The sequence below is a fragment of the Petromyzon marinus genome, chromosome 34 (assembly GCF_048934315.1).
Source record: "Petromyzon marinus isolate PM22_M1 ecotype Great Lakes invasive population chromosome 34, UKy_Petmar_22M1.pri1.0, whole genome shotgun sequence".
In the NCBI taxonomy this organism is placed as follows: Eukaryota; Metazoa; Chordata; class Hyperoartia; order Petromyzontiformes; family Petromyzontidae; genus Petromyzon; species Petromyzon marinus.
The window spans coordinates 2,651,583-2,665,391 of record NC_133700.1 but is presented as its reverse complement, the minus strand read 5'-3'; the positions used below and the strand labels follow the sequence as shown (position 1 = coordinate 2,665,391).

At 54.4% G+C, this 13,809-nt stretch overlaps 1 protein-coding gene across 3 annotated transcripts in view; it reads left to right on the top strand.

Moving 5' to 3' along the window:
* Positions 1-1,107: 1,107 nt before the first annotated feature.
* The window catches only part of LRRC3 (leucine rich repeat containing 3), a 60,453-nt gene continuing 47,751 nt past the window's right edge, over positions 1,108-13,809 (top strand). Inside the window, exon 1 of one of the 3 annotated variants that reach the window (XM_032965377.2) lies at positions 1,108-1,299. The gene's annotated coding sequence lies outside the window, so the exon portion shown is untranslated. Of the gene's footprint in view, positions 1,490-13,809 lie in introns of all 3 variants that reach the window. The other 2 variants (XM_032965378.2, XM_032965376.2) reach the window with 2 other exon arrangements.

Below are 13,809 nucleotides of genomic sequence, written 5' to 3'. Positions count from 1 at the left end.
CCCCCGCACGGTCTCACGTCCCAGTCCCTGACGTCCACACTAATATAAACACCTTAGCCTCGGCATTTCTCCCACTTTATTAAACAAACATTTAGCTGTGATTTTTTTCACCTGATGATGATTACTTGTGTTGCAATCGAAACGTAGGGATTCCATATATTTATTTATTTATATTTGCTTTTCTTTTTATTTTATTTACCTGCGTGACTTTACCGAAATAACCAAGAGTATAAATATCAGTTCATAAATTTAGTCTCATCCGGAATAGATCTTTAAAAAAAAAGAGCAACCCTTACTCGAATCACTTTCGCACGTTCATCACACACAAGGGGAGTTTCGTATCGCACAGTGATACTGACGGTGGGAGGCGGTCCAACAATAATGGTGGAGTGGCAGCAAAGGGACGAAACGCGCCCGAGTGGACGCCCGTGGAGAGCGATGGAGCGATTCAAATCACTCCGGACTGAGATGGTGACGGGTGAAATTATTACATTGCAGGATCGTAATCACAGTGCGGAGTTTGACTTCTATATCTGAAGGGGGGGGGGGGGGGGGTGGTGGGAGTAGCGGTTCGCTTTGACCCTCACATTAGGAATCGCGTGTGTATATAATGAATTAATGTATGTTTAATGTTAATTGTAAATACATTAAGAAAGGTGTCCAATTTGGGGGTGGGAGGCATTGCCCCCCCCCCCCCACCGTGCCCCCCCCCCCCCCCCACGCAGAACTCCGTCCATGATCGTAATAGATTATTGAGGGCGACCTTGGAAGGAAGCTGCAATCCAGCAGTGGATTGGTCAAGGCTGCTGCTGCTGCTGCAGATGGCACAACACACCACCCCACGGCCACGCTCCAACACGCAGTGATCCACGGGGGAGGGGGGCGTGGCTAGAGCCACGAATAGGGCGGAGCCGAGCGGCCGAGTCGCCACTGCCATTGGTCAATGGGGGAACCCGCTCCTTAACGGCGCGACCAATTGCACCGGCACAGGGCACCCAACGGCACGGGGCCCTTCGCTGGGGTCTGCGCGTATCCAGTGCGCTGGGGGAGGGAGAGAGTGGGGGGGGGGGGGCTTTCGGGGGCGGGGCCCAGGGATAAGAGGCGCGCACCCCCCCCCCCACTAGACACGCACCTGAGCGCCGCCGCAGCCGTTCTCCGCTCGCCATGCGCACCGCGCCCTCGTTCCGCGCGGGGGTCTCACAGTTTCAGGAGACGTCTCCGGGATCGAGGAGTTCCTCTTGCTCCTCCTCCTCCTCCTCAGCAGCCCCGGGGGGGAGAGTGACCGAGCTTCACCTCACGGTAAATGATAGACCGACCGGCTGAGCTGCGGTAGGGAAGTGAGGATGAGGAGAGAGACGTGGTGACTGTGGATGGAACGCGGAGGAGGAAGGATCAACGTCGCTGGCGGTGCGCGCGGGCGATGAGCGAGGAGCGATCCGTGGCCGCGTGCGCCGCGCATCCCGGATGAGACGGTGGCGCAGGTGTGCAGGTGTGTGCAGGTGTGTGCAGGTGTGTGCGTGTTTGCAGGTGTGTGCGTGTGTGCAGGTGTGTGCGTGTGTGCGTGTGTGCAGGTGTGTGCGTGTGTGCAGGTGTGTGCGTGTGTGCAGGTGTGTGCGTGTGTACAGGTGGGGAGCGGTAGAGTAGCCCGGCGAACCCAGTTCGATTCTCTCTCACGGCCAACGCCAGTGACGATTGTAATTATCGGAACCGCATCCCGGATTAGGACGGGTGGCTACGTACGGTGCGAAAGAAGTTCAACATACATAGATACGGCCCTGGGCCTCCACTAGTTCGAGTCGGCCTCTAATGAGTACCTGGTGCGGTGTTTAAACATTTCCACTAGGGAGACAAAGGCGGCCGGGCGTGATGCTGCCCACCTACCCCCTCGCGTGCCGTGCCGGCCTTTCTAGGTTCTAGACGCTAACAACACTTGCCCAAACAGTCTGCTAAGGCTATACGGGGGATCTTTATGTGTACAGGTGATAGCGGCGTTTGTGTACAGGTGACAGCTGTGTGTGTGTGGTGTGCGCGCACGGGCGTCATTACAGGTGCGGTGTCGTCGAGTGCCTACAGGTAAATGCGCGTGTGTGTGTGTGTGAAGGCGACATCTGTTCGTGTGTGCAAGTCGGTGTGCGCAGCTGTCTTTGTCTGCAGATGCGTGCGTGCGTGTATCGGTGTGTGCATGTTAACGTGGGGGAGCGGTAGTGTAGTGGACATCGCGCTGCGCTACGAACCCTGGCGAACCGAGTTAAATTCCCGGTCCACGATTGACGAGTGATATCAGTGGCGAGTGACCTTTCGGAACTTGCTACACTCCACACCCTCCCCTTGCACTGTTTCTCCGCTAACGACGCTATACGAAGACTCGTTGTGTTATTTGTCGCCGTGCAGCGATGTTAATGATCGAGTGTCCCGCGAGCTAAGTTGTTGACGTGAGCGAATGTGCGTGTACAGGTGAGTGGTGTCGCTGTGGGTGCGTTGCGTGACTATCTGGTGGGACAGTGCAGCGGTTAGCGCGCTGTGTGAGCGAGCTCGAATACCGCTCAGGGTCAACACCAGTGACGATGATCTGAAATGTCCTGGGCACCCCCCTAACATAGGTCGACTCAGCCTCAAACGAGTACCTGGTGCGGTGTGTAAACATCGCCACCAGGGCGATGTTTACACACCGGCGTGGTGCTGGTTACTCAACCCAATCTTGTGGTGTTCCGGCCTTAATGTGTGCTCGCTGACAGCACTTGTCCCCAAGAGTCTGTGTGGCCTACACGGGGGATCTTTGTCTACGTTGTGTCTCTGTGTGTGTATGTATATACAGGCGAGGGTCGGCTAGGGGAGCGATAGCTTCGTGGTTAGCGGCACTGCGCTATGAACCTGGCGACCCGACTCTGATTCCCAAACACGGCCAGCCGTAGGGACGAGTCGTATCAAAGCCGGTCCTGGGGGCCTCCCCTGAGGTGGACTCGGCCCCACGACGAGTCTCTGGTGTGGCGTTGTAAACGTCGGCACTAGGGGAGACAAAGGCGGCCCGGCGTGGGTCTTGGCCACACCACCCCCTCGCGCGCCCTTCCGGCCTTAAATAGATGCTCGCTGACAGCTATTGAGCCAACATTCTCTATGGCTGCAGGCGGGTGAAGTGTGCAGGCGAGTGAAGTGTGCAGCAGAGTGAAGTGTGCAGGAGAGTAAAGTGTGCAGGAGAGTGAAGTGTGCAGGAGAGTGAAGTGTGCAGGAGAGTGAAGTGTGCAGGAGAGTGAAGTGTGCAGGAGCGTGAAGGGTGCAGGAGCGTGAAGTGTGCAGCAGAGCGAAGTGTGCAGGAGAGTAAAGTGTGCAGGAGAGTGAAGTGTGCAGGAGAGTGAAGTGTGCAGGAGAGTGAAGTGTGCAGGAGCGTGAAGGGTGCAGGAGCGTGAAGTGTGCAGGAGAGTGAAGTGTGCAGGAGCGTGAAGTGTGCAGGAGAGTGAAGTGTGCAGGAGAGTGAAGTGTGCAGGAGAGTGAAGTGTGCAGGAGAGTGAAGTGTGCAGGCGGGTGAAGTGTGCAGGAGAGTGAAGTGTGCAGGCGGGTGAATGTGCAGGCGGGTGAAGTGTGCAGGAGAGTGAAGTGTGCAGGAGAGTGAAGTGTGCAGGAGAGTGAAGTGTGCAGGCGGGTGAAGTGTGCAGGAAAGTGAAGTGTGCAGGAGTGAGAAGTGTGCAGGAGAGTGAAGTGTGCAGGAGAGTGAAGTGTGCAGGAGAGTGAAGTGTGCAGGAGAGTGAAGTGTGCAGGAGAGTGAAGTGTGCAGGAGAGTGAAGTGTGCAGGCGAGTGAAGTGTGCAGGAGAGTGAAGTGTGCAGGAGAGTGAAGTGTGCAGGCGAGTGAAGTGTGCAGGAGCGTGAAGTGTGCAGGAGAGTGAAGTGTGCAGGAGAGTGAAGTGTGCAGGCGGGTGAAGTGTGCAGGAGAGTGAAGTGTACAGGAGAGTGAAGTGTGCAGGCGGGTGAAGTGTGCAGGCGAGTGAAGTGTGCAGGAGAGTGAAGTGTGCAGGAGTGTGAAGTGTGCAGGAGAGTGAAGTGTGCAGGAGCGTGAAGTGTGCAGGAGAGTGAAGTGTGCAGGCGGGTGAAGTGTGCAGGCGGGTGAAGAGTGCAGGAGAGTGAAGTGTGCAGGCGGGTGAAGTGTGCAGGCGTGTGAAGTGTGCAGGAGAGTGAAGTGTGCAGGCGTGTGAAGTGTGCAGGAGAGTGAAGTGTGCAGGCGGGTGAAGTGTGCAGGCGTGTGAAGTGTGCAGGAGAGTGAAGTGTGCAGCAGGGTGAAGTGTGCAGGAGAGTGAAGTGTGCAGGAGAGTGAAGTGTGCAGGAGAGTGAAGTGTGCAGGAGAGTGAAGTGTGCAGGAGAGTGAAGTGTGCAGGTTCGTGCGTCTGCTGCTGCCGCATTGGACGTGCGCCCCCGCCTGTTGCGCAACCCCTATTTGCGGTGTTGATCCCCCGCTACACGCAGCTGTGTACACAGCTCGCCAAGTATTGTCAATAATAATGCCCATCCGAACGTTCATCCCTTCGTAAATCCACTGCTGGACGAATGCCCCCGACCCCCAGCCCATGCTGTTGGAGGCTGCGTGGACAAGCGTCACCGCGCCGGTCGTTGTGTGGGTTGCTTCACCTGGCCGGATGGTTGTTGGGTCGAGGTCCAGTTGAGCCGTGGCCCGGAATCCTACTCGGGATTTTGCTTTCGTTGCGCGAGCGCACTAATTACTCCGCCCCGGTGGTAAATTATCGAGCGCGCTCGTTCAGACACCGTGGTTGTCGAATCGCTGCCGACAAACGCGATAAGGCGGAAGAAGCACTTGGAGCCCACATTACAGATTTCCCGATACATATCGATACTTTCCCCTTTGTTGGGGCCGCATCAAACGTGAATTTACCCAACACGCACAGCGCGGTTTTGTGCGTGCAGCGTGAGCGCTCATGGTGCGTGAATCTGCGCAAGCCCAATTTAGTGGCCATTAAACAACTCCCTACGACCCCCCACCTCCACCCCCGAGCCTTCGCACGAGCCGATCCGATCCGAGGCGATCCAATCCCAGTGGCTGCTGCGCGCTTCCGTTCCTTGCGTCTCCTCTGGCGTGTTCGCCTCTGGACAAAATCACCTGCTTCGCCTCGCCACATCTCGGCAGACAAAGCGGGGGGGGGGGTTGAGCCTCGTGGGTGCTTGGGCCGCCGCGATACTTCGTCGTGGGCAGCGGAGGGCAGGGCAGCACAGCAGCAGCACGTTGTTGTACTGCACTATGCTCCCAAGCCTATGCTCCCTTACTTCACCGACCGGGCATGGCGAAGCGTCGGCAGGCAGCTCTCTTGACGCCACGCGGCGCTGCTGAGGGCGGCCCTCGTCTAGCAGTGGGGTTGACAAAGACAAAGATCCCCCGTGTAGCCTTAACAGACAGTTGGGGCAAGTGCTGTTCGTGAGCTCCTATGAAGGCCGCCTCGGTACACTAGGGGGTGGGTGGCCAGCACCACGCCCGATCGCCTTTGTCTCCCTAGTGTATACATCACCGCACCGGGTACTCATTTGAGGCTGAGTCGACCTAGGGGAGGCCCAGGACCGGTTCAGATAATCGTCACTGGTATTGGTGGCCGCGAGCGGGAATCGAACTCGGGTCGTAGCCTTGATCCTAGCGCAGCGCGCTAACCGGTACGCTACCGCTTCCCACAGTGGGTTTGCTATAAGCGGTCGCATTCGCGAGCGAGGTGGTGCGTCCCCAATGGGCAGACCCCCCCCGAGCTGAACGCGTGCCACCGTCCCCCGGTGGTGCCGGTGCGACGGATGCTGCCGGCTGTGTCCCGAGTGGCGGAGGAGCAAGCGGCTGCGCCACTCGGCGGGACGAACCCTGGCGTTGGTGGACGGAAAAAGTGGGGCGGTGTCACTGGACCCCCCAGGAGAGCTCACCTACTGTATGATCTCATAATAGGCAGCAGCAACATCATCCTCCTCCTCCTCCTGTGGGCATTGAACCTGGCCCACACGCAAGCGCTCCTTTCCTGGCTGGTGCCGTGCCAACGCATGCCCTCGCATCATTTGTCCATGGGCTAGAGCAGAAAGCGGTACCAACTAAGGTAGAAGAAAAAAAATCAAGTCACACAGAGTTTTTTTTACGTGGCCACTAAGAGTGGATTAGTTGATAATCAAATAATTTCGAAAATTGATCACATAATTCACTATTATCAGCCACATAAAGAAATTGGAAACCTGGAGGTCACCAATTCGCATACGTAGATTGGTAACCACCAAAGACACTTGTACCGACAAGTGAAATATCTGGTGGAGGCTCATAGACTAAATACATTTTGGTTCCTCAAAGGTGCTCTGCATGTGAAGGAGAGGCGAGCGAGGGTGCAGGCACGGGGGAGTGATGTGGGCCATGCAGATGAAACATTCACAGGGCTGTGCGTGTGCGTGGAGCCGGGAGAGACCAGTGGTTGCAAATGACGATGGTTCCCTCCTCTTAAACGGTCCTCATAACCCACTGCGCCAGGCACGCTTTCCCCACGTTTATTGAGTTTTTCCGTTCAGTTGGAAATTGTCGTTACATTTTGCGCGTGCCTGAATTTTTTTTTCCTGGGTTTTCCCTCCACATTTAAAGTTGACGTGCGTTTTATAGTATTTGGCTACTATAATTTTCCACGTGATGATACGCCACTTCGTTGAGCTATCATTTGTGGCCAGGTCGCTTCTGAAAAAGAGCTACGTAGTTCAGTGTGCCTTACCTGGTAAAATAAAAAATAGTTTTTTTTATTTTGTTCCGCGACGTCCCACGTGACGTACAGCGCACTCTGCATGGCACGTGGGACCCTGTGTACACACGCAGCATTTATATCTTAACCTCAACACTCTGTGCTTCATGTGGAACACGCAAGTACATGGACACTCGTGTTCAATTACTGACTGCTCGCTTGCTCATCCATCCAAATACCTGCCGGCTCCTGTTTTCGCTCGCTTACTTGGCCCACTCAAGCATCCGCTCGCCACTTGCTCGCTCGCTCAAATATTAATTCGCCCACACCACTTTTCATTCACTCGCTCACCTACCAAAATACCCACTTGCCCACCTAAAGACTCGTTCGCCCACTAACATTTTCACTCGCTCAGCTACCCCAATCATCCCATTCATTCACCTACCAAAATACTCACCCACCCAACAAAATACGTACTCACCCACAACTGCGCTCCCTTCAATAATTCAAGCAAATTCCACCTCCTTATGCGCACAATGTCAGCTGTGTCCTGCTCTAAAAGTCTTCATGTTACCACTGCCACACCAGCCTTGCCGTCCATAAAAGTCGGCCAAAACACCAACCTGAGGAAACATATTGACCCAGCAGGGTCCTCCCTGGGATTTTTGGCCGCCATAATTTACGATTATTTGGATTTGAGTAGGAGGAAACTGAGTACCATCAGAAAACCCGCGCATAAGAGGCGGTGACACTCAACACTGCCATCTCCTGGCAACCTCAAAGTTGCATGCTTAAGAACACGTAGGGCAAAGTCATGGTTGGTCACTCATTCACATACTAACCATCATGATGGTATCCCAGCTCTGTTACCATTGTACATATTTTCTCCACTACGTCGGGCAGCCCCTATAACACAGCCTAGGCACCTGCCTTGCAAGCCAAGAGCTGTTTCGAGGTCGCATAGTATGTTAGCAGCAAGAGTCAGAAAATAACTGGCCACAACTCCATACCCCCCCACCTTCCTCCCACTTCAGCCGTGTAATTACTGCGTTCTCCGATTATTCTGCCTCCTCCTCCTCCTTGTACGGACTGCGACGGGCGTCCGCAGAGAGCAAGGAAATTTGCCGTGTGCCGCCAACAGCCCTGTGAATGTTTAATTTGCGTGGGCCCCGTTACTCTCCCTGCCTGCACCCTCGTTCACGCCTCTCCTTCACAGTGTAAAGTTAAAAGCGCGCGACGGGGAGAGAGGGAGGGGGGAGCTCACCAAAGGGGGGCTCGGGTGCCCCCCAAATATCTCTCCTCTCTCTCCCGTAAGTGGCGTATGTTTGATCGGCATCACAAGGCGCGCGTGCTTGTGGATGCCGTTGTGGGTTTGTGTCGCGGTGGCCATGGAGGCACGGGTTGGTTGATCCATACGCATCGGTGAAAATCCAAAACCAGCTTGGTTGTTAGACGGCCATGTATCGGTAGTGCAGCAAGTGGGCACGTGAATCTGTGTGGTGGACCTCTAAGTGTAGGCAACCCCCCTCCACCCCCATGTATGCATGGTGTATATTCTGCTTATGCTTTGCTTTGAAAAAAATATTCGCTCAAAAGGAATTTCCCAATCTTTACGATGAATGCAAGTTTCCTCCTGAAAAGGTCACAGGACACAGTAAGGCTCTTATGGATGCATAAATTATAGCCTTCTGATAATTCTTCTTATTTTTACTATGGCTTTGAACATTTGGGATGTTCATAGTTTGCCTTTGAGCAGAAGTCTTTCTGAAAATTCGCAATTCATTTGTGTGCGTGCGTGTCTAATGCAGTTGTGGGTGATCCATTATTCACAATGTGCTCTATCTCATGCTTGATCTCTTGTTAATATGTTGCCCTAGATCCATGCGCGAATATTGCAGAGGGATTCACCTCGTTCACACCAATGCACTGCACACGAGGAAGGAAGGGGCCACATGTTGGTGTCCGGAGGAGAAAGGGCGGGAAGTGTGTGGGGCAGAGAAGATGAGTTAACCAAACATAATCCCCACACCTAGCCCTTAGCCAACCAGCCACGAGTACTAGCCCTACCGCTAACCCTAACCAACCAGCCACTCAGTCACGAGTATTGGCCCTAACTCGAACCCTAACAAACGAGGCAACCAGACCCTACCTCGCCTAATCCCAAATCCTAACCATAAGCCAACGGACACTATAGTGCAAGCCCTAAACCTTGCCAACGAGAAACACGCGAAACGTTGCTTCCGTTGAAAGAGAGGCACTGGGGGCAAAGCACTGGCTGCTGGGCTTGTTGAGTTTGCGAGCCTGTGGGGAGGGTGTGTAGGGGTGTGCAGTGTCCCAGTTTACTACCCAGGATGTGGGAAGGGAACCCCCCCCCCGCCTTGTATCCGTGTATCGGCAGCGTTATCTGCGGAGTCCAAGTGGTCGGCGCTTATTAACACAGTGTTACCGGACTCCTGCTGCTGCTGCTACCCGCCAAGCAACACCGAGATAACAAGGAATTTATCAGCCGTGCGAGATTATCCGTCACTGGTGCATTTTCTTTTTTTAGAGGCGTACACACACACACATACACGTCTGCCTTGCCTTGTGTGGTTCATAGTGCTCGTGGAAGTCGCTTGTGGGCTTTGCCCCGCTCTTTATCGGCTCTAGCGTCACGCTTCACGGGAGGCGAGTCACTCGGTTCACCGACGCTGGGCAGCGTGCACGTGTGAGTGTTTCGCGCGGGACGTGGAGCGAAGTAAAACTTTATGTTGACCTCTTGCCCTACGAGTGAATTGAATCAGCCAATGGGAACGGCATTTTTTGGGAAGCCAGATAAAAAAAAATTGGGGTTTTAGTTGTTGCGAATTCTTGTATTTTCTTGCACACAGTGACAATCTGCTCAGGAGCTAAATTCCGATGTCGAGGTCTGCTCGCCACGATGAGAGGGCTTCAGGCGAGAGAGTTCGTGTATTTAGGAACTATCGTGGTTTACTCTGTGGTCCGTAGTCTGGGTCGCATGGCCAGAATGGCACTGCTGGGGGTTGTCTTTAAATTCCCATTCATGGAGGAGATGCGCACATCGGTCTGTCGATGTTCCGATGCGGTCGATGGTTACACCACCAGTGTGTTAGAGAAAATATCAAAGCCAGGAGGTGCAATGTTCGGAGTCTCGGATGAGGAGTTTATTCTGGACGTCTGCATTGTCCCACTCTGTTCGCCATATATTGTAAGCGTCGATTTGACTCTGTGTGCACGCGAAATGTTTGGCTTTCTAGCTCATCTACACCAGAATTAGATTTGGTGTCAGTCGGTTTCAATTGTGTGTCTGTGATGCGCTGTATTGTAGCCGCATAATGCCCACCTGGCTACTCACCCATCACACTTGGCTCCTCCAATAACCCCTACCCCCTGATCAACGCCTCCCTCTGCCCGAGTCCCCTTCCCCCCATTCCAGATGCTATCCAAATATGGGGCCTTGTTAAGATGAATCGTGATCGATCGTCATATTGTATCGTGGCTAGCAATTGAACAAAGACGGACACCGCATCCCGTGCTTTCAGGGTGCGCTTCTGCGTCCGTCTGGAACGCTCTTCCTTCTGATATTAGAAAGCCACTGGGATCTATGCGCTTTCAAATTCACTCGATTGAAAACTAATTTCTGAAGAACTGCTTATTGTGTTTGGTTTGTCCTTTCCCGCACCTCCGATTAGCACCGGTCGGCTACGTACGGTGAGAAGAAGTCCTACACACATACAGCACAATTACACACCTTGACTATCGTGCAGTGCTCGATTTTAGTCCTGGGGCGTGATGCATCGATCCGTCAATCAAAATATTTTTTTAATTTCTCTTGATCCGTCCAAGCCAGGGCTTCCTCGCGGCAAAGCTCATAACGCCATCGGTTTCCACGCGGAGCGAGCTGGCTGCGTGCTCACTGTGAGTTTCCAGGCTGCGTGGTCGCTCCAAGCTCGCTCTCTGCGTGCTCGCTGTGAGCTCGCTCGCTGCGCGCTGGCCGGCTGCGTGATCGTCAGAGTGCTGGCTGTGATCTTGCTTGCTGAGTGCTCATTGCGTGCTGGCCTGGCAATGTGCTCGCTGGCTACGTGCTCGGCGCCTCGTTGCGTAGGAACACGCCTCCGCCGTCATCGCCCGGAGGCAGCCGCTTCTAGGTGCGTCGCTGTGTTGACGATCAAATCGAGGTTCCGCGTCTCTTGGTGTGTTGCGTGCGGCATCTCGGCTCGGGTTTCGGGCACGGAACCGCTCCGTATCTGCTCAACCTTCACGCCGCGAGTGTCACCGAGCCGCGGCTGTAGCACGGCCGTCCGGTGGCACGCGATGATCCCGGCCCTCTAATTCCGTGACGCGGGGCGTGCGGTCACTTCGTTCGTTATAACTGTCGTCGATAAATCAATCGAACGGCCATCGTCAATCAATTGACAGGCTCAGCGAGTGACAGAACAGCCCGTTTATGAGCGCGCTGCGCATGTCCGATCCTCGAGCTGACGCCTGGAATGTAGCCTGCCTGCCTGTCTGCTGCAAGGGTGTTCACGTCAAGATTTGAGACCCATTTGTGTCCATGTGCATATAACACATTTAAATATTTGTCCCCCACCCCCCAACCTTCTTATTAAAGCATCGAGAGATGTGGCTGCATTTATATGCAATGTAAATTGTATTGTAAGAATTACCTGGTTCGATGAACTAATCAGAATACAATTTACCCTTCGGTTTGTTCGGCAGCGCGTTAATTAAACACTTTATATATATACCCAGACACTGTGAATCAGAGCCATTGTTAAACCTTTCATTCGATAAGTTATACTTTTTTTTTCCAAGGCAGATTTGACCCAGTGACAAGGTCTGGCTGCGTCGCACATGAGGCTGGAGGCATGGCCAGCATTATTGAATTGTATTCGTGTTTGTGGCTTAAATTATTATGCTGCTTGTAACCACTGCCCTAGCATAGAGGTGTGCCGGGTATATTCCCGCTCGCTGACCTGGACAGACCTGGCTGAGATTAATCCCTGTTGATGGAACCGAATAAATAATCGGACGATAAACTCTCCTTCACAAATCCATCTCCACGTGAGAGAAAAAATATGTATTTCAAGACAAGCAAACTCCGATTTTGACACACAACGTCTCATCAGCATGGACAAGCTGGTTAACTGCCGATCTTACAGGCATGGGACCTCATGGTGTAGGGTCATCTCGAGAGAGAGAGAGAGAGATGGGGCAGGGGGGGGGGAAGTGAGAGACGTGCATTTTTGTCATCGTTGTGAATGTTACTGCGCCCGTGACATAGATTATGGCCGAGTCCGGGGTGCGGTGGTGGAGTTGGGGGGGTGGGAGTCTGTGAAAGCCGTGAGTTTTTTTGCGGTGACGCAATTAAACGAACGCTGTGGCACCCATTTCCCCGACCGCGTCCTCTCTCGCCTCATCACGCTCGCCCTCCCGCCGCCAGTTACCACGACGGCCAAGCGTGCTCGCTCGTGCTCTTCAAGACCCAGAAGTTAGCCGCGTTGATTTACAGAGCGGTTGCTTCGCCGGTGACGATGGTGGCGATGCACGTGCGCTGGCGCTAGCGGTTAGCGCGCGCCGCTGCGCCACGAGACCCGGCGACCCGAGTTCGATTCCCGCTCACGGCCAATGTCGATGACGGATATCTGAATCGGTCCTGGGCCTGCCCCGTCGATGGTGTAAACATCGCCGCTGGGGAGACAAAGGCGGCCGGGCGTGGTGCTGGCCACCCACCCCCTCGTGTGCCGTGCTGGCCTTCATAGGTGCTCGCGAACAGCACTCGCCCCAGCAGCCTCTTAAGGCTATACGGAGGATCTTTGTCTTGGATGCAAGTGTACACGCACCACCGTTTGCCGACCGCACTTTGATATTCCTGCAGCTCATAACCCGGTGCAGTGGGTGCACCCAGATGAGCATTCTTGGAGGGGAGCAATCGGTATTGTGGGATAATTACTCATTTAAATATCAGAATTAATTTTTAAAAAAATCCCAAACAATTTTTTTCAAAAGAATGGTCGATGACCATATGACGTCGGGAATAAAAAAAAATGTCACGCTGGGGGAGTGGGGGGGGGCTCCTGCCCCTGAAGCCCTCTCTAGACGTGCCCCCCCCCTCCCGCCACGGTGAGCCTTTCTCTGAGAGTTGCATGTGGTGTGTGTTGTGTGTGTTTTAATATTTGATCAGCGTATTATTTAAACATGCCATCTCCCTCCCTCCCCGTGTATTAAACTATTGTAGCAAGAACGCCTAAATGCAATTTAGGTGAGAGCGACTGTGGGTGTGGTTGCAGTTTTTTTTATATAAATGTATACCGCTCCATCGCTACATTAGCAGAGCTTTGATTTTTAACTTTTGTTCCAAAGCATTCTTTCCATTATGTAATTTAATACCCCCCACACATACACGCACGCATGCACTGTCGTGAGTATCCTGTGCATAAAATAATTATCTGCCCGTGTTTCTGCAGGGTGGGATAAATATTGGAGTAAAATCAATGGAGGCGTCCCGGTTGATGCAATAACCGAATGCATTTTCGTCTAATTTGCGTGTGTTGCGCTCCTGCGAGAGGGGGCAGGGAGAGTGGTGTGGGTGGGTGGTGGTGGTGATATCTGTTGCACGGGGGAAGTTCTTCTGTGTGTCGTATTTTTTATACGCATGGAAAATTCCACAATGCAGAACCCATGGTGGGGTGGGGGGGGGGCATGGTGGGGTGGGGGAGGCATGGTGAGGTGGGGGGGGCATGGTGAGGTGGGGGGGGGCATGGTGGGGTGGGGGAGGGCATGGTGAGGTGGGGGGGGCATGGTGCGGTGGGGGAGGGCATGGTGGGGTGGGGGGGGGCATGGTGGGGTGGGGGGGTGCATGGTGGGGGGGGGGAGGCATGGCTGGGTGGGGGGGGCATGGTGCGGTGGGGGGAGTATGGTGCGGTGGGGGGGGGCATGGTGAGGTGGGGGAGGCATGGCGGGGTGGGGGGGGCATGGTGGGGTGGGGGAGGCATGGCGGGGTGGGGGGGGCATGGTGGGGTGGGGGGGGCATGGCGGGGTGGGGGAGGCATGGCGGGGTGGGGGGGGCATGGCGGGGTGGGGGAGGCATGGTGCGGTGGGGGGGGCATGATGGGGTGGGGGGGG